This window comes from Mobula birostris, chromosome 8 (genome assembly GCF_030028105.1).
Source record: "Mobula birostris isolate sMobBir1 chromosome 8, sMobBir1.hap1, whole genome shotgun sequence".
Lineage (NCBI taxonomy): Eukaryota > Metazoa > Chordata > Chondrichthyes > Myliobatiformes > Myliobatidae > Mobula > Mobula birostris.
Window position 1 is genome coordinate 67379551 of NC_092377.1, and position 25034 is coordinate 67404584.

The window sequence follows — 25034 nt, forward strand, 5'->3', positions numbered from 1 at the left end:
ATTACATTGCTAAAGGACCAGGCTAGTGCTCCCATATCACTTAATGTATTTGGGATATCTTGGGCCTGACAAGATATCTCTCTATGGATGCAGTCAATTTTCAATTCAGTTTCAAGCTGCTGAATTTATTTAGCAAGAAGGGGGATGAAGCAATCCTGAAGTGAGCCAGGTATCAGACTCAGGGTTATTAGCACTGACATGTTGTTTTGTAGCAGTTATGCAGTGCAAGAAATAAAAACCACACTGTTACGTCACAATAAATAAATACATACATAGACAAATAAAATAAAAAATAGCGCGAAATAGAAGTTGTGAGGTAACATTCATGGACCATCCAGTAATCTGACGGTGGAGGGGAAGGGGTTGTTCCCAAATGTTCAGTGTGAGTCTTAATCCTACATACACTTTTAATAGTGCCTTTTCTGCCATTCCCTGCTCTAGTCATAAAGAGAGAACAACGACCACTTTCTCAAAAGTAATCAGGGATGGTCAATATAGATTAGACTTCCAATAATACCCACACCCTATGCCCAAACAGTTACAATTTCATTCTACAATTCTAAATCTTTTTGTTTTCCACTGCAATGGAAATGTAGACATAATACAAATAACAGTACATTTTTCACCCTTCCAGGTAGTATTACCTCAGCACAGTTTCCACATTAACTCCTGCTGAATTTTCTGAAAGAATTACTGGCAAAGCGATTATTGCTAAACCTTTCATTCCACTTTTCCTCTCCAGGAATTCCATCCTATATGCCTTTACAAGGTATGGGCATAACTCGTGGCAGCTGAGAGCTGGTGAAAGTCCCTATAAGCTGTTTTATATATTTCCAAACCCACTGAAAAACACAGTAAATTAACAGCATATGGCATTGATCATCCTTCCGAGAAAGATTCAACACTTGGAAGGATCTTGGGTACCACAAGAGGAATGGTAAAATCTCTGTGTATATCTGAACAGGAAAAACACGAGTGATACTTGAGTCGCTGGTTACCACTCTGACATAAGAACATAAAGCTTATGAGCAAGAAAAGACCATTTCACTCATCCAGTTTTTGCCATTCATCAAGATATCTGATGCTCTACCACAGCTAAACATCCTTGTACAGTCCCTATTATTCCATGATTCCCTCAATATCCAAAAACCTATTAGTATTTTTGTAGAATGAACACAATGACTGAACATGCACAGCTTGTTGGAGCTGGAAATTATAATTGCTTGAGTGGGGAAAAATCCCTATATCAATCTTTCAATGGCTTACCTCTTTTCCAATATTGTAACCCTTGCTTCTAAATTCCACAGTTAAGAAAATATCTTTTGGAATGGGCTCTCTTCATCTTGGTTCTATTTTCCTTTCACAAGTAGAAGTCAGAATGTTAACTTGTGAACCAATATTATTTCAAGTTTTTCCAACATAAGGAAGTCAGAATTCAGTGTTAACACTGAAAGCATTGTCTTTTCAAGTATTTCTACAGTCCCATCCTAGAGGATTATGGGGTGGTTATTGACTTCAAAAGAATGATATAGGTAGGAAAAGGGAGGAGATCCTGAAAACAGACTGAAGGGAGTTAGGAAGGAAGTTGAGAAGCAGGACCTCAAAGGCAGTAATCTCAGGATTACTGCCTGTGCCATGTGACAGCAAGGACAGGAATACAGTGAGGTGGAGGATAAATGTGTGGCTGAGGAATTGGAGCAGAGGGCAGGGATTCAGATTTCTGGATCATTGGGACCTTAACAAAAATGATGGGTTGCACTTGAATCCAAGGGAGACCAATATCCTGGCAGGGAGGTTTGCTAAGGCTACTGGGGAGAGTTTAAACTAGGATTGCTGGGGGGTGGAAACCAAACTGAAGAGACGGAGGAAGGGGCAGTTGGCTCACAAATAGAGAAAGCTTGTAGGCAGTGCGAGAGGGAGGAAAGGCAGGTGATAGAGAAGGGATGTGCTCAGACTGATGGTTTGAGATGCGTCTATTTTAATACAAGAAGCATCATGAACAAAGTGGATGAGCTTAGAGCCTGGATCAGTACTTGGAGCTATGATGTCAAACCATTACAGAGACTTGGATGGCTCGGGGCAGGAATGGCTACTTCAAGTACCAGGCTTTAGATGTTTCAGAAAGGACAGGGAGGGAGGCAAAAGAGGTGGGGCGTGGCAATGCTGATCAGAGCTAGCGTCATGCCTGCAGAAAAGGAGGAAGTCATGAGAGATTGTGCACTGAGTCTCTGTGGGTGGAAGTTAGAAACAGGAAGGGGTCAATAACTCTACTGGGTGTTTTTGATAGACCACAGGGACATCAAGGAGCAGATAGGGAGACAGATTCCAGAAAGGTGTAATAATAACAGGGTTGTTGTGCAAGGGATTTAGATGGGGTGGAGTTTGTTAGGTGTGTTCAGGAAGGTTTCTTGACACAATATGTAGATACAGTATGCTTACAAGAGGAGAGGCTGTACTTGATCTGGTATTGGGAAATGAACCTGGTCAGGTGTCAGCTCTCTCAGTCGGAGAGCATTTTGGAGATAGCGATCACAATTCTATCTCCTGTGCCATAATTATTGGAGAGGGATAGGAACAGACAAGTTAGCAATGCGTTTAATTGGAGTAAGGGGAAATATGAAGCTATCAGGCAGGAACTTCGAAGCATAAACTGGAAACAGACACTCTCAGGGAAATGGACGGCAGAAATGTGGCAAATGTTCAGGGGATATTTGCGTGGCATTCTGCATAGGTACGTTCCAATGAGACAGGGAAAGGATGGTAGGGTACAGGAACCATGGTGTACAAAGGCTGTTGAAAATCTAGTCAAGAAGAAAATAAAGCCTACAAAAGGTTCAAAAAACTGGGTAATGATAGAGATCTAGAAAATTATAAGGCTAGAAGGAAGGGACTTAGAAATGAAATTAGGAGAGCCAGAAGGGGCCATGAGAAGGACTTGGTGAGCAGGATTAAGGAAAACCCCAAGGCATTCTACAAATATGTGAAGACCAAGAGGATAAGACATGAGAGAATAGGACCAATCAAATGTCACAGTGGGAAAGTGTGTATGGAACCAGAGGAGATGGCAGAGGTACTTAATGAATACTTTGCTTCAGTATTCACTACGGAAAAGGATCTTGGAGATTGTAGGGATGACTTATAGTGGATTGAAAAGCTTGAGCATATAGACATTAAGAAAGAGGATGGGCTGGAACCTTTGGAAAGCATCAAGTCTCCAGGACCAGATGAAACATACCCCAGGCTACTGTGGGAGGTGAGGGAGGAGTTTGCTGAGCCTTTGGCAATGATCTTTGCTACAGTAATGGGGATAGGAGAGATTCCAGAGGATTAGAGGGTTGCAGATGTTGTTTCTTTGTTCAAGAAAGGGAGTAGAGATAGCCCGGGAAATTATAGACTAGTGAGTCTTACTTCAGTGGTTGGTAGGTTGATGGAAAAGATCCTGAAAGGCACGATTTATGAACATTTGGAGAGGCATAATATGATGAGGAATAGTCAGCATGGCTTTGTCAAAGGCAGGTCGTGCCTTACAAGCCTGATTGAATTTTTTCAGGATGTGACTAAACACATTGATGAAGGTAGAGCAGTAGATGTAGTGTATATGGATTTCAGCAAGGCACTTGATACGGTACGGGATGTCTCGGATCGGGTCCTGAATATTCTAAAGGGGGAGGGTGAGCAGCCAGTTGTCTTGGTACATGTTGGTACCGAGAATGACATAGATAGGACAAAGGAGGAGGTCCTGAAGAGAGATTTCCAGGAGTTAGGAAGGAAGCTGAGAAGCAGGACCTCTAGGGTAGTAATCTCAGGATTGCTACCTGTGCCACGTGCTAGCGAGGGCAAGAGTCGTCGGATCAGGCAGATGAATGCCTGGCTGAGAGACTGGTGTAGGGGGTAGGGCTTCAGATTCTTGGATAATTGGGATCTCTTCTGGGGAAAGCATGACCTGTTCAAAAAGGACAGGTTACACCTGAACCCGAAGGGGACCAATATCCTGGCGGGAAAGTTTAATAGAGCTGTTAGGGAGGGTTTAAACTAATTTGGCAGGGAGATGGAAACCGGAATGATAGAGCGGAGGAAGGGGAAAACAGAAATAAATCTAAGATAGTGAGCAGTAAAGATGTCAGGAAAGACAGGCAGGTGATGGGGCAAATGTGTAGCCATTGGGATGAGTTGAAGTGCAATAAATTTGCAGTGAAATCAAAGCAAAAATTATCAAATACTGGTCTTAAGGTGTTGTACTTAAATGCACGCAGCATAAGGAATAAGGTGGATGATCTTGTTGTACAGCTACAGATTGGCAGGTATGATATTGTGGCCATCACTGAGACCTGGCTAAAGGATGCATGTCTCTGGGAGCTGAACGTCCAAGGATACACGGTGTATCGGAAGGATAGGAAGGTAGGCAGAGGAGGAGGCGTGGCTTTAATGGTAAGAAATGATATTAAGTCATTAGAAAGAGGTGATATAGGATCGGAAGGTGCAGAATCTTTATGGATTGAGCTAAGGAATAGCAGAGGTAAAAAGACCCTGATGGCAGTTATTTATAGGCCTCCAAACAGCTGCAGGGATGTGGACTACAAATTACAACTGGAAATAGAAAAGGCTTGTCAGAAGGGCAGTGTTATGATAATTGTGGGGGATTTTAACATGCGAGTAGATTGGAAAAATCAGGTCGGCACTGGATCTCAAGAGAGAGAATTTGTAGAATGTCTGCGAGATGGCTTTTTAGAACAGCTTGTTGTTGAGCCCACTAGGGGATCGGCTGTACTGGATTGGGTATTGTGTAATGAACCGGAGGTGATTGGAGAGATTGAGGTGAAGGAACCCTTAGGAGACAGTGATCATAACATGATTGAGTTCACTGTGAAATTAGAAAAAGAGAAGCCGAAATCTGATGTGTCGGTGTTTCAGTGGAGTAAAGGAAATTACAGTGGCATGAGAGAGGAACTGGCCAAAGTTGACTGGAAAGAGACACTGGTGGGAAAGATGGCAGAGCAGCAGTGGCTGGAGTTTATGCGAAAAATGAAGAATGCGCAAGACAGGTATATTCCAAAAAAGAAGAAATTTTTGAGTGGAAAAAGGATGCAACCGTGGTTGACAAGGGAAGTCAAAGCCAAAGTTAAAGCAAAGGAGAGGGCATACAAGGAAGCAAAAATTAGTGGGAAGACAGAGGATTGGGAAATTTTAAAAACCTTACAAAAGGAAACCAAGAAGGTCATTAAGAGAGAAAAGATTAACTATGAAAGGAAACTAGCAAATAATATCAAAGAGGATACTAAAAGCTTTTTCAAGTATATAAAGAGTAAAAGACAGGTGAGAGTAGATATAGGACCAATAGAAAATGATACTGGAGAAATTGTAATGGGAGATGAGGAGATGGCAGAGGAACTGAACAAGTATTTTGCATCAGTCTTCACTGAGGAAGACAGCAGGATACCGGACACTCAAGGGTGGCAGGGAAGAGAAGTGTGCGCAGTCACAATTACTCAGGAAGCTGAATAGGCTCAAGGTCAATAAATCTCCTGGACCAGATGGAATGCACCCTCGTGTTCTGAAGGAAGTAGCTGTGGAGATTGCGGAGGTATTAGCGATGATCTTTCAAAAGTCGATAGATTCTGGCATGGTTCCGGAAGACTGGAAGATTGCAAATGTCACTCCGCTATTTAAGAAGGGGGCAAGGAAGCAAAAAGGAAATTATAGACCTGTTAGCTTGATGTCGGTGGTTGGGAAGTTGTTGGAGTCGATTGTCAAGGATGAGGTTACAGAGTACCCGGAGGCATATGACAAGATAGGCAGAACTCAGCATGGATTCCTTAAAGGAAAATCCTGCCTGACAAACCTATTACAATTTTTTGAGGAAATTACCAGTAGGCTAGACAAGGGAGATGCAGTGGATGTTGTATATTTGGATTTTCAGAAGGCCTTTGACCAGGTGCCACACATGAGGCTGCTTAACAAGAGCCCATGGAATTACAGGAAAGTTACATACGTGGATACAGCGTTGGCTGATTGGCAGGAAACAGAGAGTGGGAATAAAGGGATCCTATTCTGGTTGGCTGCCGGTTACCAGTGGTTTTCCACAGGGATCAGTGTTGGGGCCGCTTCTTTTTACATTGTACATCAACAATTTGGGTTATGGAATAGATGGCTTTGTGGCTAAGTTTGCTGACGATACAAAGATAGGTGGAGGGGCTGGTAGTGCTGAGGAAACGGAGAGTCTGCAGAGAGACTTGGATAGATTGGAAGAATGGGCAGAGAAGTGGCAAATGAAGTACAATGTTGGAAAGTGTATGGTTATGCACTTTGGCAGAAGAAATGAACGGGCAGACTATTATTTAAATGGGGAAAGAATTCAAAGTTCTGAGATGCAACGGGACTTGGGAGTCCTCGTACAGGATTCCCTTAAAGTTAACCTCCAGGTTGAGTCGGTAGTGAAGAAGGCGAATGCAACGTTGGCATTCATTTCTAGAGGAATAGAGTATAGAAGCAGGGATGTGATGTTGAGGCTCTATAAGGCGCTGGTGAGACCTCACTTGGAGTACTGTGGGCAGTTTTGGTCTCCTTATTTAAGAAAGGATGTGCTGACGTTGGAGAGGGTACAGAGAAGATTCACTAGAATGATTCCGGGAATGAGAGGGTTAACATATGAGGAACGTTTGTCCGCTCTTGGACTGTATTCCTTGGAGTTTAGAAGAATGAGGGGAGACCTCATAGAAACATTTCGAATGTTAAAAGGCATGGACAGAATGGATGTGGCAAAGTTGTTTCCCATGATGGGGGAGTCTAGTATGAGAGGGCATGACTTCAGAATTGAAGGGCGCCCTTTCAGAACAGAAATGCGAAAAAATTTTTTTAGTCAGAGGGTGGTGAATCTATGGAATTTGTTGCCACGGGCAGCAGTGGAGGCCAAGTCATTGGGTGTATTTAAGACAGAGATTGATAAGTATCTGAGTAGCCAGGGCATCAAAGGTTATGGTGAGAAGGCGGGGCAGTGGGACTAAATAGAATAAAATGGATCAGCTCATGATAAAATGGCGGAGCAGACTCGATGGGCCGAATGGCTTACTTCTGCTCCTTTGTCTTATGGTCTTATGGTATCCCATGCAAGGTGTATTGAGAAAGTAAGGAGGCATGGGATCCAAGGGGACATTGCTTTGTGAATCCAGAATAGGCTTGCTCACAAAAGGCAAAGTGTGGTTGTAGACGGGTCATATTCTGCATGGAGGTCAGTGACCAGAGGTGTGCCTCAGGGATCTGTTCTGGGACCCTTACTCTTCGCAATTTTTATAAATGACCTGGATGTGGAAGTGGAGGGATGGGTTAATAAATCTGCTGATGACACAAAGGTTGAGGGTGTTGTGGATAGAGTGGAGGGCTGTCAGAGGCTACAGTGGGACATTGATAGGATGCAAAACTGGGCTGAGAAGTGGCAGATGGAGTTCATCCCAGATAAGTGTGAGGTGGTTCATTTTGCTAGGTCAAATATGATGGCAGAATATTGTATTAATGGTAAGACTCTTGGCAGTGTGGAGGATCAGAGGGATCTTGGGGTGCGAGTCCATAGGACACTCAAAGCTGTTGCACAGGTTGATTCTGTGGTTAAGAAGGCATATGGTGTATTGGCCTTCATCAACCGTTGGATTAAGTTTAAGAGCCAAGAGGTAATGTTACAGCTTTATAGGACTCTGGTCAGACCCCACTTGGAGTACTGTGCTCAGTTCTGGTCACCTCACTACAAGAAGGATGTGGAAACTATAGAAAAGATGCAGAGGAGATTTACAAGGATGTTGCCTGGATTGGAGAGCAAGCCTTATGAGAATAGGTGGAGCAACAGAGGATGATAGGTGACCGGATAGAGGTCTACAAGATGATGAGAGGCATTGATCGTGTGGATAGTCAGAGGCTATTTCCCAGGGCTGAAATGGCTAACATGAGAGAGTACAGTTTTAAGGTGCTTGGAAGTAGGTACAGTGGAGGTGTCAGGGGTAAGTTTTTCACTCAGAGAGTGGTGAGTCCGTTGAATGGGCTGCCAGCAACGGTGGTGGAGGCAGATACAATAGGGTCTTTTAAGAGACCCCTGGATAGGTACATAGAGCTTAGAAAAATAGAGGGCCATGGGTAACCCTAGGTAATTTCTAAAGTACATGTTCAGCAGACCATTGTGGGCCAAAGGGCCTGTATTGTGCTGTAGATTTTCTATATTTCTGTGCTTCTAACTCACACCCTCTCCCCCTTACATCAACGGCACAGCAGTGAAACCTGCAAGCATTTTCAAACCCCTGGCGGTGCACATTGCATACAACCTCACATGATCCCAGAACACATGCTCACCAAAGTCTCTACTTTCTGAGGAGGGTGAAGAGAGTTGGGCTTTGCACATCCATACTCATGTCATTCTACAGATGTGCAGTAAAGAGCATCCTAACAAGTCACATCACTGTTTGGTACAGAAACAGCATGGCAGCAGGCAGGAAAGCTCCAAGTGGATAGTTAAAACTGCCTAATGCATCACTGACACCAGCCTACCCACCATCAAGGACATATATACAGAAAGATGCTAGAAAAGGGCCAGTAATATCATAAAGGATCCTACCCACCCTGCTCATGGACTGCTTGGCCCATTCCCATCAGGGAGGAAGTTACATAGCATCCACGCCAAGACCACCAAACTCAAAAACAGCTGCTTTCCCCAAGCAGTAAGGCTGATCAACTCCTCCCCTCACCAACCCACCCCTCCACACCCCAATCCACCACTACCTTATTATTTCCTGTCATAAGCCTTATGTACAGCCTGGCATCACTTCATAGGCATACAATCGATCTAGGTATATAAATTACTTGGTACTTATACTTATTGTGTTTTTAAAAAATATCATTGTATTCTTTATCTTTTTTTAATGCTGCATTGGATCTGGAGTAATAATTATTTCTTTCTCTTTTAAAGTTGTGTTCAGGAAATCACATTAAACAATCTTGAATTCCTATCTCTCCTTCACCTTCCCTGCTCATCCTTATGGCAATCTAGTGATTAAACATATTTAAATTGATTACAATTAGCAAACTTACAGATTACTGCAAATTTGTAAATCTCTGAGAAGATATGTAAGAAAATCAAACGTAAGTCGGCCTTTGCTTTTTATAGATCTGGTGTAATTATGTTACAAACCATACCTATCATCATCATTATGTGCTGTGTTGTATGACACTGGCGATCATGGGTTACATGACCATGATAATTCTTGGCAATTTTTTCCACAGAAGTGGTTTGCCATTGCCTTCTTCTGGGCATCGTCTTTAAAAGATGGGTAACCCCAGACATTATCAGTACACTTCAGAGATAGTCTGCCTGGCATCAGCGATTGCATATTCAGAACTTGTGATATGCACCAACTGCTCATATGACCATCCACTGCCTGCCCCCATGGCTTCACGTGATGATGATCTGGGGGATGGGGGGGGGGGTTGTGGTGCTAAGGAGATGCTACACCTTAACCAAGGGTGACCTGCAGGCACACTCCATTATTCCAGGTAATTGGATGTGTGTATCTTTTAAAAGTCTCTTTTTTGCTTTAATGAAATAAATATTTCCAAGGCTATTTCCAAGACTATAATGCTTTAAAATGTTGGTCCCATAGTGCTGCTTCAGGACAGATTTTCAGTATATTGATAGCCAAATGAAACTGAGAAGAAATTTGAGAAGGAGAAAAGTAATTTTCAAAGCCAATGCATTTTTGGGCACAGTTTGCACTTGAATTGCCAATTGTATTCACAGTGGAAACTTTGCCACATTATATTTGATTTTTTATTAAAATGAAATATATACCAGCTTGAAAAATAGCATGGGCAAATTAAATTTTATGTAAAAACAACCATTGATATTGACTTATTGACCTGTTCCATAGCCAATTTACTTTGTAATCTAAAAAGAAACTTTAAAAAAATCAACTTTACTTCATAAAGTTCAAAAAATTAATGCTGAAGCCAAATTTTCCATCTGGTTCTCTGGAAATGCCAAGCAGTTACACCATCACTGATCAACCACTTAGTTTAACAGAAGCCCATGTAATTCACAAAATCACCACTTGACTTCCCAAGCTAAGTCAAAACCCCTTACATAAAAAAATGAGCTCATAATGCGGGAGGTGGACTGGGTTAATAACTTGTTGGTGAGTATTCTAGTGCACTTGAACTTTAATGAAATGTGTTTGATATTTCTCAGACATGAGACAGATTTCTTGGAGCATTAGTCCAAATGTATCTCTGGCCATCTCTGTTTGTGAGCTCATTAACTACTGGGCTTTCAGTGTTGTACATGGCATACACTTCATTAGGTACATCTGCTCATTAATGCAAATCTATAATCAGCCAATCATGTGGCAGCAACTCAATGCATAAAAGCAGACAGGCATGGCCAAGAGGTTCAGTTGTTGTTCAGACCAAACATCAGAATGGGGAAGAGATGTGATCTAAGTGACTTTGTCTATGGAATGATTGTTGGTGCCAAACAGGGTGGTTTGAGTATCTCAGAAACTGCGAACCTCCTGGGATTTTCATGCACGGCAGTTTCTAGAGTTTAGAGAATGGTTCAAAAATCAAAAAAAATTCTAGGGAGCAGCAGTTCTGTGGGCAAAAATGCCTTGTTAATGAGAGAGGATAGAGGAGAATGGGCAAACTGGTTCAAGCTGACAGGAAGACAACAGTAACTCAAATAAGCATGCATTACAACAGTGGAGTGCAGAAGAGCATTTCTAAATGCACAACACATTGAACTTTGAAGTAGGTAGGCTACAGCAGCAGAAGATCACACTGTATTCCACTCCTGTACCTGATACAGTGGCCACTGAGGGTACCCTAGTGTGGGATGTGTACTGGGTTGGTAACTGTCTCTGTGTATCACAGTGCAACAAGCACAATACTGCTTCCTTGAACCTTAACAAAATGCTTTTGATATTTCCCAGCCATGAGACTGAGTACTTGGAGCATTACTCTGGAAATGCATTTTTGTCCACCACTGTCACTTCTTAAAATTATGCAGACTTCAAAAGGGCAACAGTTATACCAGTGCCCAAGAGGAGCAGCATGAGCTGCCTCAACAACTATCATCCAGTAGCACTCATATCTATGGTGATGAAATGGTTCAAGAGGTTGGTCATGGCTAGAACTAACACCTGTCTCAGGAAGGACATGGAGCCACTGTAATTTGCCTATCATCACATTAGCTCTACAGCAGACACGATCTTAATGGCTTTCTATGAAGCCTTGGATCATCTGGACAATGCAAATGCCTATGCCAGGATGCTTTTTATTGACTACAGCTCAGCACCTTCCAGGACATGTCCTCTTCTCACTGTTGCCACCAGGAAGGAGGTGCAGCAGGAGTGAGTCACAGAATCACTGAATCAGTGATTCAGGGACAGCTTAGAAACATAGAAAACCTAGAGCATAATACAGGCCCTTCGGCCCACAAAGCTAGGCCGAACACATCCTTACATTAGAACTACCTAGGCTTACCCATAGCCCTCTATTTTTGTAAGCTCCATGTATCCATCCAGGGGTCTCTTAAAAGACCCTATCGTTTCCGCCTCCACCGCTGCTGCTGGCAGCCCATTCCACGCACTCACCACTCTCTGCGTAAAAAACTTACTCTTGACATCTCCTCTGTACCTACTTCAAAGCATCTTAAAACTATACCCTCTCGTGCTAGACATTTCAGCCCTGGGAAAAAACCTCTGACTATCCACACAATCAATGCCTCTCATCTTATACACCTCTATCAGGCCATCTCTCATCCTCTGTCGCTCCAAGGAGAAAAGGCCAAATTCATGCTCCCCAATCCAAGCAACATCCTTATAAATCTCCTCTGTATCCTTTCTATGGTTTCCACATCCTTCCTGTAGTGAGGTGACCAGAAATGAGTACAAACCCTCACTAATTTTTATAGATGCACCGTAGAAAGCATTCTTCTTGGGTGCATTACAACCTGGTATGGAAGTTGTCCTGTCCAAGACTGGAAGAAGCTGCAGAAGATCATGAGCACAGCCCAGCACAACACACAAACCAATCTTCCATCCTTGGACTCACTTTACACCGCACGCTGTGGGAGCAGTGCTGCCAGGATAATCAAGGACATGATCCACTCAGCCAACACACTTTTCGTCCCTCTTCCCTCCGGGAGAAGGCTCAGTAGCTTGAAGACTCGTACGGCCAGATTTGGGAACAGCTTCTTTCCAACTGTGATAAGACTGCTGAATGGATCCTGACACAGATCTGGGCCGTACCCTCCAAATATCCAGACCTGCCTCTCGGTTTTTTTTGCACTACCTTACTTTCCCTTTTCTATTTTCTATTTATGATTTATAATTTAAATTTTTAATATTTACTATCGATTTGTACTCCAGGGAGCGCAAAGCACAGAATCAAATATCGCTGTGATGATTGTATGCTTTAGTATCAATTGTTTGGCGACAATAAAGTATAAAGTATAAGTACTCCAAGTGGAGTCTGACCAGGATCTTATATAGCTGCAACATTACCTCTTGGCTCCTAAACTCAATCCCATGATTGATGAAGGCCAATGCACCGTATGACTTCTTAACCACAGAGTCAACCTGCATAGCAGCTTTGAGTGTCCTATGGACTCGGACCCAAGATCCCTCTGATTTCCACACTGCCAAGAGTCTTGCCATTAATGCTATATTCTGCCATCATATTTGACCTACCAAAATGAACCACCTCACACTTATCTGGGTTGAACTCCACCTGCCACTTCTCAGCCCAGTTTTGCATCCTATCAATGTCCTGCTGTAAACTCTGACAGCCCTCCACACTATTCACAACACCCCCGACCTTTGTGTCATCAGCAAATTTACTAACCCATCCCTCCACTTCCTCATCCAGGTCATGTATAAAAATCACAAAGAGCAGGGGTCCCAGAACAGATCCCTTACCAACCGGTGAAGTAAGACTCACAGGTCTGTAATTTCCTGGGCTATCCCTACTCCCTTTCTCGAATAAGGGAACAACATCCACAACCCTCCAATCCTCCGGAATCTCTTCCATCCTCATTGATGATGCAACAATCATCACCAGAGGCTCAGCAATCTCATCCCTCACTTCCCAAAGTAGCCTGGGGTACATCCCGTCTGATCTCGGTGACTTATCCAACTTGATGTTTTCCAAAAACTCCAGCACATCCTCTTCCTTAATATCTACATGCTCAAGCTTTTCAGTCTGCTGCAAGTCATCCCTACAATCACCAAGGTCCTTTTCTGTAGTGAATACTGAAGCAAAGTATTCATTAAGTACCTCTGCCATCTCCTCCGGTTCCATACACACTTTTCCGCTGTAACACTTGATTGGTCCTATTCTCTCACATCTTATCCTCTTGCTCTTCACATACTTGTAGAATGCCTTGGGGTTTTCCTTAATCCTGTCGCCAAGGCCTTCTCATGGCCCCTTCTGGCTCTCCTAATTTCATTCTTAAGCTCCTTCCTGCTAGCCTTATAATCTTCTAGATCTCTACCATTACCTAGTTTTTTGAACCTTTTGTAAACTCTACTTTTCTTCTTGACTAGATTTACAACAGCCTTTGTACACCACGGTTCCTGTACCCTACCATCCTTTCCCTGTCTCATTGGAATGTATCTACGGAGAAGCCTACACAAATATCCCCTGAACATTTACCATATTTCTTCCGTACGTTTCCCCGAGAACATCTGTTTCCAATTTATGCTTCCAAGTTCCTGCCTGATACCCTCATATTTCCCCTTACTCCAGTTAAACATTTCCCTAACTTGCGTGTTCCTATCCCTCTCCACTGCTATGGTAAAGGAGATGGAATTGTGATCACTATCTCCAAAATGCTCTCCCACTGAGAGACCTGACACCTGACCAGGTTCATTTCCCAATACTAGATCAAGTGCAGCCTCTCCTCTTGTAGGTTTATCTACATCTTGTGTCAGGAAACCTTCCTGAACACACCTAACAAACTCCACCCCATCTAAACCCCTTGCTCTAGGGAGATGCCAATCAATATTTGGGAAATTAAATTCTCCCACCACAACAACCCTGTTATCATAACTCCTTTCCAGAATCTGTCTCCCTGGCTGCTCCTCGATGTCCCTGTTGCTTTTGGGTGGTCTATAAAAAACACCCAGTAGAGTTATTAACCTCTTCCTATTCTGAACTTCCACCCACAGAGACTCCGCAGACAACCCTTCCATGACTTCCTCCTTTTCTGCAGCCGTGACATTATCCCTGATCAGCAGTGCCACACTCCCACCTCTTTTGCCTCCCTCCTTGTCCTTCCTGAAACATCTAAAGCCTGGCACTTGAAGTAGTCATTCCTGCCCCTGCACCATCCAAGTCTCTGTAGTGGCCACAACATCATAGCTCCAAGTGCTGATCCATGCTCTAAGCTCATCCGCTTTATTCATAATATTCCCCGCATTAAAATAGACACATCTCAAACCATCAGTCTGAGTGCGTCCCTTTTCTATCACCTGCCTATCCTCCCTTTCACACTGTCTCCAAGCTTTCTCTATTTGTGAGCCAACCTCCCTTTCCTCCGTCACTTCATTTCAGTTCCCACCCTCCGGCAATTCTAGTTTAAACTCTCCCCAATAGCCTCTGCAAACCTCCCTGCCAGGATATTGGTCCCCTTCAGATTCAAGTGCAACCTGTACTTTTTGCCCCAGAAGAGGTCCCAATGATCCAGAAATCTGAATCCCTGCCCTCTGCTCCAATCCCTCAGTCATGCATTTATCCTCCACCTCATTTTACTCACTGTCACGTGGCACAGGCAGTAATCCTGAGATTACTACCTTTGAGGTCCTACTTCTCAACTTCCTTCCTAACTCCCTGTAGTCTGCTTTCAGGACCTCCTCCCTTTTCCTACCTATGTCATTGGTACCAATATGTACCACAGCCTCTGGCTGTTCTCTTTCCCACTTCAAGGTATCATGGACGCGATCAGAAACATCCCGAACCCTGGCACCTGGGAGGCAAACTACCATCCGCATTTCTTTCCTTTATCCACAGAATCGCCTGTCTGACCCCCTAACTAAAGAGTTCCCTATCACTGTTGCCTTCTTCCTTTCACTATCCTTCTGAGCCACAGGGCCAGACTCTGTGCCAGAGCGCAACCACTGTTGCTTCCCCCAGGTAGGCCACCTCCCCAACAGTACCCAAACAGGAGTACTTATTGTTAAGGGGGACAGCCACAGGGGTACTCTCTAGCACTTGCTTCTTGCTCTTCCCTCTCCTGACTGTTACCCACTTATCTGTCTCCCCAGGCCCCGGTGTGACTACCTGCCAAAAGCTCCTCTCTATCACCTCCTCACTCTCCCTGACTAGATGAAGGTCATCGAGCTGCATCTCCAGGTCCCTAAGGAACTACAGTTCAACACACTCGGTGCAGATGTGGTTGTCCAGGAGGACTTGGAGTCTCCAGGACCTCCCACATCTGACACCAAGCACAGAAAACTGGCCACACACACCTTCTTTCCGTCTGTATTCTAAACTGGCAACCTACCTTGCCTCGACCTTTTATCACCTAAGCCCCGTTGAGCCAAAGCCTTCCTACTCTGTCTTCTTCTACTCCATTGCCTGCTCCATAAAGCTGTCTCCTTTTTAAACTCTTCTCACTGTTCTCACTGGCTGACCTCCATGCGCTTGGGCAGTCGTGCCCCGTTCAAACTGCTAAAGAAATAGCACAGCTTCTTTCCCTCTGCTATCTGATTTCAAAATGGACATTTAACCCAGAAAGGCTACCTCACTATTTTTTTTGCACTACTTATTTCAACTTAACAAACATATCTGTATATATGCTTACGGTAATTTTTTTCTCTATATTTATCATGTATTTCATTAGACAACCATTTGATTTCACAATTATACAGGTATATGCACCAACAACAGATAGAACAAATGAGGATATAGATAAATTCTATGAAGAGCTTGAACAAGCAAAGAATGAATGCAAATCTCAAGATATTGTTATTGTCATGGGAGATCTAAATGCTAAAGTAGGGCAAGGTGCTGATGGAAATACCATAGGAAAGTTTGGACTAGGGATAATCAGGTCATTATGAATACCTACTTTAAAAACCATCCAAGATGCTTGTGGACCTGGAAAAGTCCAGGTGATAACACTGGAAGTCAAATTGACTTTATTACTATAAACCAAAGATTTAGAAACTTAGCGACTCAATGCAAAACATATCTAGGTGCAGACTGTAATAGTGACCATAACCCAGTAATATGTCATGTAAAAGTAAAACTTAAAAAAACTAAAGAAGCAAATACCTGAACAATCCCTTGACTCCTTGCAATTAATTAAAGAAGAAAACTTAAGACAAGAATTTACAATTGAAGTAAGGAATAGATTTCAAAGTCTAGAAATAGAATCTGTTGAAGATGATAGCAATCATGTAGAAATGAAATATAACTCTCTAAAGGATGCCTTGGTAGAATCAGCAAAGTCAGTGATTCTTGAAAAAGAAAAAAAGCACGAAGAATAAATGGATGACAGATGAAATCAAAAATCTAATGGAAGGAAGGAGACAGAAGAAAGCAAATCCAATAGAATATAAGTCCTCAGATAAAAAAGTCAAAAGCTTATGTCAAAAAGCCAAAGAAGATTATGGAGAAGGTTAGGACTGGACCCAGGGTTGAGATTTTTGATTGGAGAAAGGCTAACTTTGAGGAGATGTGAAAGGATTTACAAGGAGTGGATTGGGACAATTTGTTTTACGGGAAGGATGTAATAGAGAAGTGGAGGTCATTTAAAGGTGAAATTTTGAGGGCACAGAATCTTTATGTTCCTGTTAGGTTGAAAGGAAAGGTTAAAAGCTTGAGAGAGCCATGGTTTTCGAGGGATATTGGAAACTTGGTTCAGAAAAAGAGGGAGACCTACAATAAATATAGGCAGCTTGGAGTAAATGAGGTGCTTGAGGAATATAAAGAATGCAAAAAGAATCTTAATAAAGAAATTAGAAAAGCTAAAAGAAGATATGAGGTTGCTTTGGCAAGTAAGGTGAAAATAAATCCAAAGGGTTTCTGCAGTTATATTACTAGCAAAAGGATAGTGAGGGAAAAATTGGTCCCTTGGAGAATCAGAGTGGATGGCTATGTGCAGAGCCAAAAGAGATGGGGGAGATTTTAAACAATTTCTTTTCTTCGGTATTCACTATGGAGAAGGATATTGAATTGTGTAAGGTAAGGGAAACAAGTAGGGTAGTTATGGAAACCATGACGATTAAAGAAGAGGAAGTACTGGCGCTTTTAAGGAATATAAAAGTGGATAAGTCTCCGGGTCCAGACAAGATATTCCCTAGGACCTTGAGGGAAGTTAGTGTGGAAATAGCAGGGGCTCTGACAGAAATATTTCAAACGTCATTAGAAACGAGGATGGTGCCAGAGGATTGGCATATTGCTCATGTTGTTCTATTGTTTAAAAAGGGTTCTAAGAGTAAACCTAGCAATTATCGGCCTGTGAGTTTGACATCAGTGGTGGGTAAATTGATGGAAAGTATTCTTAGAGATGGTATATATAATTATCTGGATGGACAGGGTCTGATTAGGAACAGTCAACATGGATTTGTGCGTGGAAAGTCATGTTTGACAAATCTTATTGAATTTTTTGAAGAGGTTACTAGGAAAGTTGACGAGGGTAAAGTGGTGGATGTTGTCTATATGGACTTCAGTAAGGCCTTTGACAAGGTTCCACACGGAAGGTTAGTTAGGAAGGTTCAACCGTTAGGTATTAATATTGAAGTAGTAACATGGATTCAGCAGTGGCTGGATGGGAGATGCCAGAGAGTGGTGGTGGATAACTGTTTGTCAGATAGGAGGCCGGTGACTAGTGGTGTGCCTCAGGGATCTGTACTGGGTCCAATGTTGTTTGTCATATACATTAATGATCTGGATGATAGGGTGGTAAATTGGATGAGTAAGTATGCAGATGATACTAAGATAGGTGGTGTTGTGGATAATGAAGTAGGTTTTCAAAGCCTGCAGAGAGATTTAGGCCAGTTAGAATAGTGGGCTGAAAGATGGCAGATGGAGATTAATGCTGATAAATGTGAGGTGCTACATTTTGGTAGGACTAATCGAAATAGGACATACATGGTAAATGGTAAGGCATTGAAGAATGCAGTAGAACAGAGGGATCGAGGAATAATGGTGCATAGTTCCCTGAAGGTGGAATCTCATGTGGATAGGGTGGTGAAGAAAGCTTTTGGTATTCTGGCCTTTATAAATTAGAGCATTGAGTATAGGAGTTGGGATGTAATGTTGAAATTGTACAAGGCATTGGTAAGGCCAAATTTGGAGTATTGTGTGCAGTTCTGGTCACCGAATTACAGGAAAGATGTCAATGAAATTGAGAGAGTACAGAGGAGACTTACTGAAAATGTTGCCTGGGTTTCATCTCCTAAGTTAGAGAGAAAGTTGGAACAAGTTGGGTCTTTTTTCTTTGGAGCGTAGAAGGTTGAGGGGGGACTTGATAGAGGTATTTAAACTTATGAGGGGGATTGATAGAGTTGACATGGATAGGCTTTTTCCATTGAGAGTGGGGGAGATTCAAACAAGAGGACATGAGTTGAGAGTTAAAGGGCAAAAGTTTAGGGGTAACATGAGGGGGAACTTCTTTACTCAGAGAGTGGTAGCTGTGTGGAATGAGCTTCCAGCAGAAATGGTTGAGGCAGGTTTGATGTTGTCATTTAAAGTTAAATTGGATAGCTGTATGGACAGGAAAGGAATGGATGGTTATGGGCTGAGTGCAGGTCGGTGGAACTAGGTGAGAGTAAGAGTTTGGCATGGACTAGAAGGGCCGAGATGGCCTGTTTCCGTGCTGTAATTGTTATATGGTTATGTGGTTATAAGAATGGTTAAACCAGGAATGTGAGCAAATAGAAAGAATCCTTATTACTGATCCAGAAAGGTTACATCAACAAATCAAGAATATCACTGGTAAAAAGCTCTTCTATTCTTCAGGTGGATGTTTGAAAGCAAAGGATGGTACCATTATCATTGAAAAAGATGAGATTATGAACAGATGGACTGAGTATACTTAGGAATTGTTTGAAGATGATCGAGGCCAAAAACCAGAAATTAAGAAAAACAGTGAAGGTCCAAGTATTTTAAAATCTGAAGTTCGTAATGCAATAAATAAGATGAAGAAAGGAAAGCCAGCAGGTTCTGATGAATTAGAATAGAACAAATTATCGCCCTTGAAGATTATGGAATTGAAAAACTTACTGATTTAACTAATGATATTTATGAGACTGGAATAATACCAGAAGAGATTAAAAAAATCAGTATTTATCACTCTTCCTTAGAAACCTGGGTCAATAGAATGTGAATTACATAGGACCTAAGTTTAATGAGTCATATCACCAAGATACTTCTAAGAATTTTGATAACAAGAGCTAAAAGTAAGATACAAGCTGAAATAGGTAAAGAACAATGTGGTTTTGTGAAAGACAAAGGTACAAGAAACGCAATATTGATGTTAAGGATACTATCAGAATGAGCTATTCAAGTGCAAAAAGATTTGTTTGTTTTATCAACTACACAAAAGCATTTGATAAAGTGAAGCACATTAAGTTACTTGAAATATTACAGGAAACTCTAGATCTAGATTCAAAAGACCTCCGCCTAATCAGAAATCTGTACTGGGAACAAACTGCTGCTGTAAGAATAGATGGAGAATTGAGTCAGTTTATGAAAATCAAGAGAGGCATTAGACAATTTATTTAATGTATACAGTGAAACAATATTACAAATATAAGAGACACCTTGGGAATCAAAGTTGGCGGTGAAAACATCAATAGTTTCAGATATGCAGATGACACTGTGTTAATTGCATGTATGGAGGAAGAACTACAAAACTTAATTGATATAATTAATAATTATAGAAAGTGTAAAAATGGGTCCATCTATCAATTGCAAAAAGACAGACTGTATGGTGATATCCAAAAAGGAGGAGAATCCTATCTGCAGGCTGAGAATAAACGGGGAAGGCATAAAACAAGTACAGAACTTTTGCTACTTAGGAAGCTGGGTGATATCAGATGGCAGGTGCGATACGGACATCAAAAGAATAATAGGGATGGCAAAAAACACCTCTAAAAGAATGAAAAGTATACTGACTAATACTAAACTAGGCATGACAACCTGCCTCAGAGTACTGAAATGTTACGTTTATCCAGTTATATTATATGGCTCAGAATGTTGGACGATATCTCGTAACATGAGGAAACGAATTGTAGCAGCAGAGATGTGGTTTTTGAGAAGGATGCAAAGTATATCATGGACGAAATGAATATCTAATGAGGATGTCATGAACAGAGCAAACACAAAAGAGAAATAATGTATGAGGTCAAGAAAAGGCAACATAACTTCATTGGACATGTGATTAGGAAAGAGGAGTTAGAATGCACTGTAATTATGGGAAAGATTGAAGGGAAGAAAGCAAGAGGAAGACAAAGACAAATGATGATGGAGACAGCAGCCAAAGAACTGGAAATGAATACCAATGATTTAATCCACTTGACCCAAAACAGGAGTGTGTGGGCCACGGCAGCAAAAGCTCAAACTGGGCATGGCACCTGATGATGATGATTTCATTGTACTGCTGCTGTAAAGTGAACAAATTTCATGACATATGCTGGTGTTATTAAACCTAATTCTGATTCATCTCCAATTTTAACAATTTCCACCAACATCTGGATACAGGATGCTGAAGTAATTTGCTTGTTTCTGGATCTGTGCTCCTGTCCTGATCAGGAGACTCCAAGATGCACAATGATTCTCAGCAGTGCATCTGATATCCACTCCCTTTAAAGCTTTAAAATCCAAATATGGATTAACTTTAACCAGTGTATGAGGCTCCAGAAATTGTTATTAATTTGCAAATATTACAATTGCATCTTCAAAGCCATGCATAAAACACACACAGGATGAACCAGCGTACAATACCTGCCTGCTAAACTTTAGTGCATGTAACAAGACTAAATTTGGCTTAAGCCATCCAAGGAGATCTATCTTCATATGGCCTTCCTTTCCTCCTCTAATGTTTATGCCATGATCACTCAATAAGGATCTTCCATTTCTCTTTGTTTTAATTTTAGGGTACCAAACTCGCTGAATTTTAATGAACTCTTGATTTTCAGCATCATTTCCATAATCATATTGAAACTAATGATAATAGGAATTGCTATTTTGAAGAGCTCTCACTGAAAACATTCTCTTATTTTATTTCATTTTCCAGAACTAGTTATGCTGGTACAGTGGATCCTCAGGTCCTTTACTGTTTTAATGACCGGAGTTCAATTCTGAACTTTAGTGGCCAGTCAGTTTGTGGAGACCACACGTTTTCTCCTAGTGACCACGTGGGTCTTGCTGAGAGCTCCAGTTTCCTTCCATTTTTCAACGGCTATTAGGTTAACTGGTTACTGTAAATAATCATTTCTGCAGGCAAGTGGTTAGGGAAATTGGAATAGAATTGATAGTTATGTGAGAAAGAAATTTCCCAAGTTACTAGATAATTAGTAGGGAGATTAAATCAGTTGGATGTTTCTGAGAGCTAGCATAGACTCAATAGCCCAAAGGACTTTCTTTTATGTTATAAGAATAAAAAAAACTAGATCCAGCACTGTTTCTTTCTTCATTCACCCTTAAGTATTAAAACACTCATATTTGTTTTTTTTGCCTCTGAATTTTTTTTCTCTAATCAACAAAGAATACTAAATTCTAAACTTCTTTCATCTGTCTGAAATTTTCGTGTAAATTTGCTGCTCTCTTGACCTCTATCCTGTGACCTTTAGTAAATACATAGAACAGTATAGGCCCTTCAGCTCATAATGTTGCACACAGGACTAATTCATTCCCTCTTGGTCTTAGATGTTTTCTAAATAGATTTTGGCTTTGAATTTTCATCTCCCATGTCTGCGGGCAGGAGCAAGCATGAACAAATTAGGATATAAACACCTACAATGGTTGATACATAGGCTTATATACAACATTTTGGACCAGTGGAAATGGTCCAGAAGGGTTATATGGAAACTATTATTACTATTTTTCTTAACAACTAATTCCATTACTTAGCCTAATAGGTTAGATTTACCACAGTACATAATTATCTATTTAAATGTTTATTTTCCTTTTATATCAACTCAATGTGTACTTAAGAATGTATAAATAATTGTAGTTTTATACATATAAAAAATGGAAAAGGTTATATGTGTGAAAAAAGTACATGATATTTGTGAATTCCTTATCCAAATAAAAATAAAATTAAAAAAAAAATCTTCATCTCCTGAGATAGTTTCTTTGTTCAAAACTGACATCATATCATGTCACACACCCACAGTTACCCATCTTTCTTGAATGCATTGGAACCAAACAACTTGTGGCATTTCCTCCCCTTGCTTGAACCAAATCTGAAGTAGAAAGTAGTGTAATTGGTTTGTAAGTGTGACCAGATCATAACCCATGCACTAAATATTTACAAAAGAGTAAAACTGCAGATGCTGGAAATCTGAGCAACACACACAAAATGCTGGAGGAACTCAGCAGGCCAGGCAGCATCTATGGAAAAAAGTGCAGTCAATGTTACTAAACCATGTTACTTAACCATGCTATTCAATGCACACGTGTAGGATTTGAACAACACCTATTTTATGCAATGCTAATCGGGCCGTCATGGTCTGCTAATGAGTGTTTTCTTTGAGGGGCTGATGCTACAAAGCTATGTGTTGCTAATGTGATGTGTTGGAGGCATTAGCCTTAAAAAATGAAAAGTTCCCCATCCTCATGAGCTATAACTTATGGAAAAAGACAGGTAAGTACAGATCTAGGCCATTGCCTATAATAGAGGCCTGAGGGTGACGAATGGTGGGAAAGTGGGTTTGGGGGAGCATAGAAAGAGTTAATCTGTCAGGTCAGTAGAAGATAAGGGTGGAGAATGGAAAGATTGACAGAAAGCCTGAGGCTCGTTGTGCAGGCCATCTTGTTTGTTGCATGCTCAACAACCAACTCCTGAAACAATACATTCTTTCAAGTTCTTCCGCATGAGATAAATGTTGATGAACACAAGTTACTCAAAAGTTTACTGAGCATCAACTGCCATGTGGGGATACACTAAAACCTCTTGAGGGATCTAAAGTTGTAACTGTGGGGACTAGTGGGAGCTCTGGTGACATAAATCTCAAATTTACAGATCCACCTATTCACTAAGTGGTATCAAATAGCTGTGAATTAACAATTAACTGTGGAAAATTGTAATTGGCACTTGGAAATATATATAGGCTTAATGAATAAAACAAAACAACATAGAACAACACTTTCTATTCCATCTGGGTTGCCTCCAACCTGATGGCACAAGCGTCAATTTCTCGAAATTCCCGGGAATTCCCCCCCCCGCCACACTTCACCATTCCTCAACCCCCCTTCCCTCTCTCACCTTATCTCCTTGCCCACCTATCACCTTACTCTAGTGATCTTTTCCCCTTTTCTTTCTTCTATGGCTTTCTGTTCTCTCCTGTTAGATTCCCCCTTCTCCAGCCCTGTATCTCTTTCACCAATCAACTGCCCAGCTCTTTCCTTCACCCCTCCCCCTCCTGGTTTGACCCATCACCTTGTGTTTCTCCCCCTCTCCCCCCCCCACCTTTTCAATCTACTCATTTTTTTTTTCCCTCCAGTCCTGCTAAAGGGTCTCAGCCCAAAACGTCAACTGTACTTTTTTCCATAGACGTTGCCTGGCCTTCTGAGTTCCTCCAGCACTTTTTTTATTTTGGGTTTCAGGCATCTGCAGATTTTCCTTTGCTCAACATGGATTTGTATTGTTGGTCTGTAACTTATCTCTTGGTAGGAAAAAAGAGAAAAGATGCAATTCATGTACTTTGAAACGGTGTTTGATTAAACAACCAAACAAACTTAAAACCAGAGAAAGTGAAGAGACAGAAGGTTCCTGAATATGAAACTGAGCAAGGGGTTCCAGTTTTTCAGACAAGAACTGAATATATACTGGTGTATCATTCAGTTGGTGCTGAGGTCAATGAACTATCAATAAACTGGGGTGTATGGGGCGTCTAGGGAGGGGTAGCACCTCTGGTGGGGAGGCCTGCCGTGCCCTTTCCAGGGCAGCTCGTCCACCTTTGGTCCCCACCTGACGCTCAGCTCTCACCTGTGGCTCCAAGTAGCTGCAGCACGCGCAGCGGCTATACCCCGGTAAACCGTCTCGGCAGACGGGCCAAACCAGGTGAGAGTAGCCGATGGGTCTTCAACCCTCGGTGAGGTAGGGGATCTGCCTATCCCAGTGTGTGAAGTCTGGCCCTGGTGGATTGAGCGGAAGAGACCAATTAATGGTCCAACAGTCAAGAAGGCAGGCCAGCAGGTGTTTGTGGAGTGCTGAGAGCACAACAAGGCACTTAGACGTCCTGCAACACACACAAAAGTTGCTGGTGAATGCAGCAGGCCAGGCAGCATCTCTTCATAGAGATGCTGCCTGGCCTGCTGCGTTCACCAGCAACTTTGATGTGCGTTGCTTGAATTTCCAGCATCTGCAGAATTCCTGTTGTTTACTTAGACGTCCTGGTCATTCACTGCAAGAGGTGGTGATCTCTTTAAACTCACCCGGCAGAAGGGAAAGGCAAACTACTGCTGTAACCAGCCACAAACACGATTTCCCAATATGCCAGAGTGGCATGGAGGGAAGTCGTCCACCAACTGGAAATTCCAGGTGCGACCTGACAACGATGAATAAACTAGAATTTCAAGTCTGCATGTGGCACGAAGCTTAGAAGTGTTGCAAACAATCACATAGATATTCAGAGTTTTCAGGGAGACCTGACTTATTGGTAGAATGGGCAAACACTGGCCCTAATATTTAAATGGCACCCAGCAGCACTTTTGCTCAGTGGGCCAAGAACAGGAGTGGGCCATGTATCAAGATCAAGATTGATCTTCTAGCTTGCAGTTATTTTAAAGCACTATCTTCTTACCCCTTGATTCCTTTATATCCAGAAATC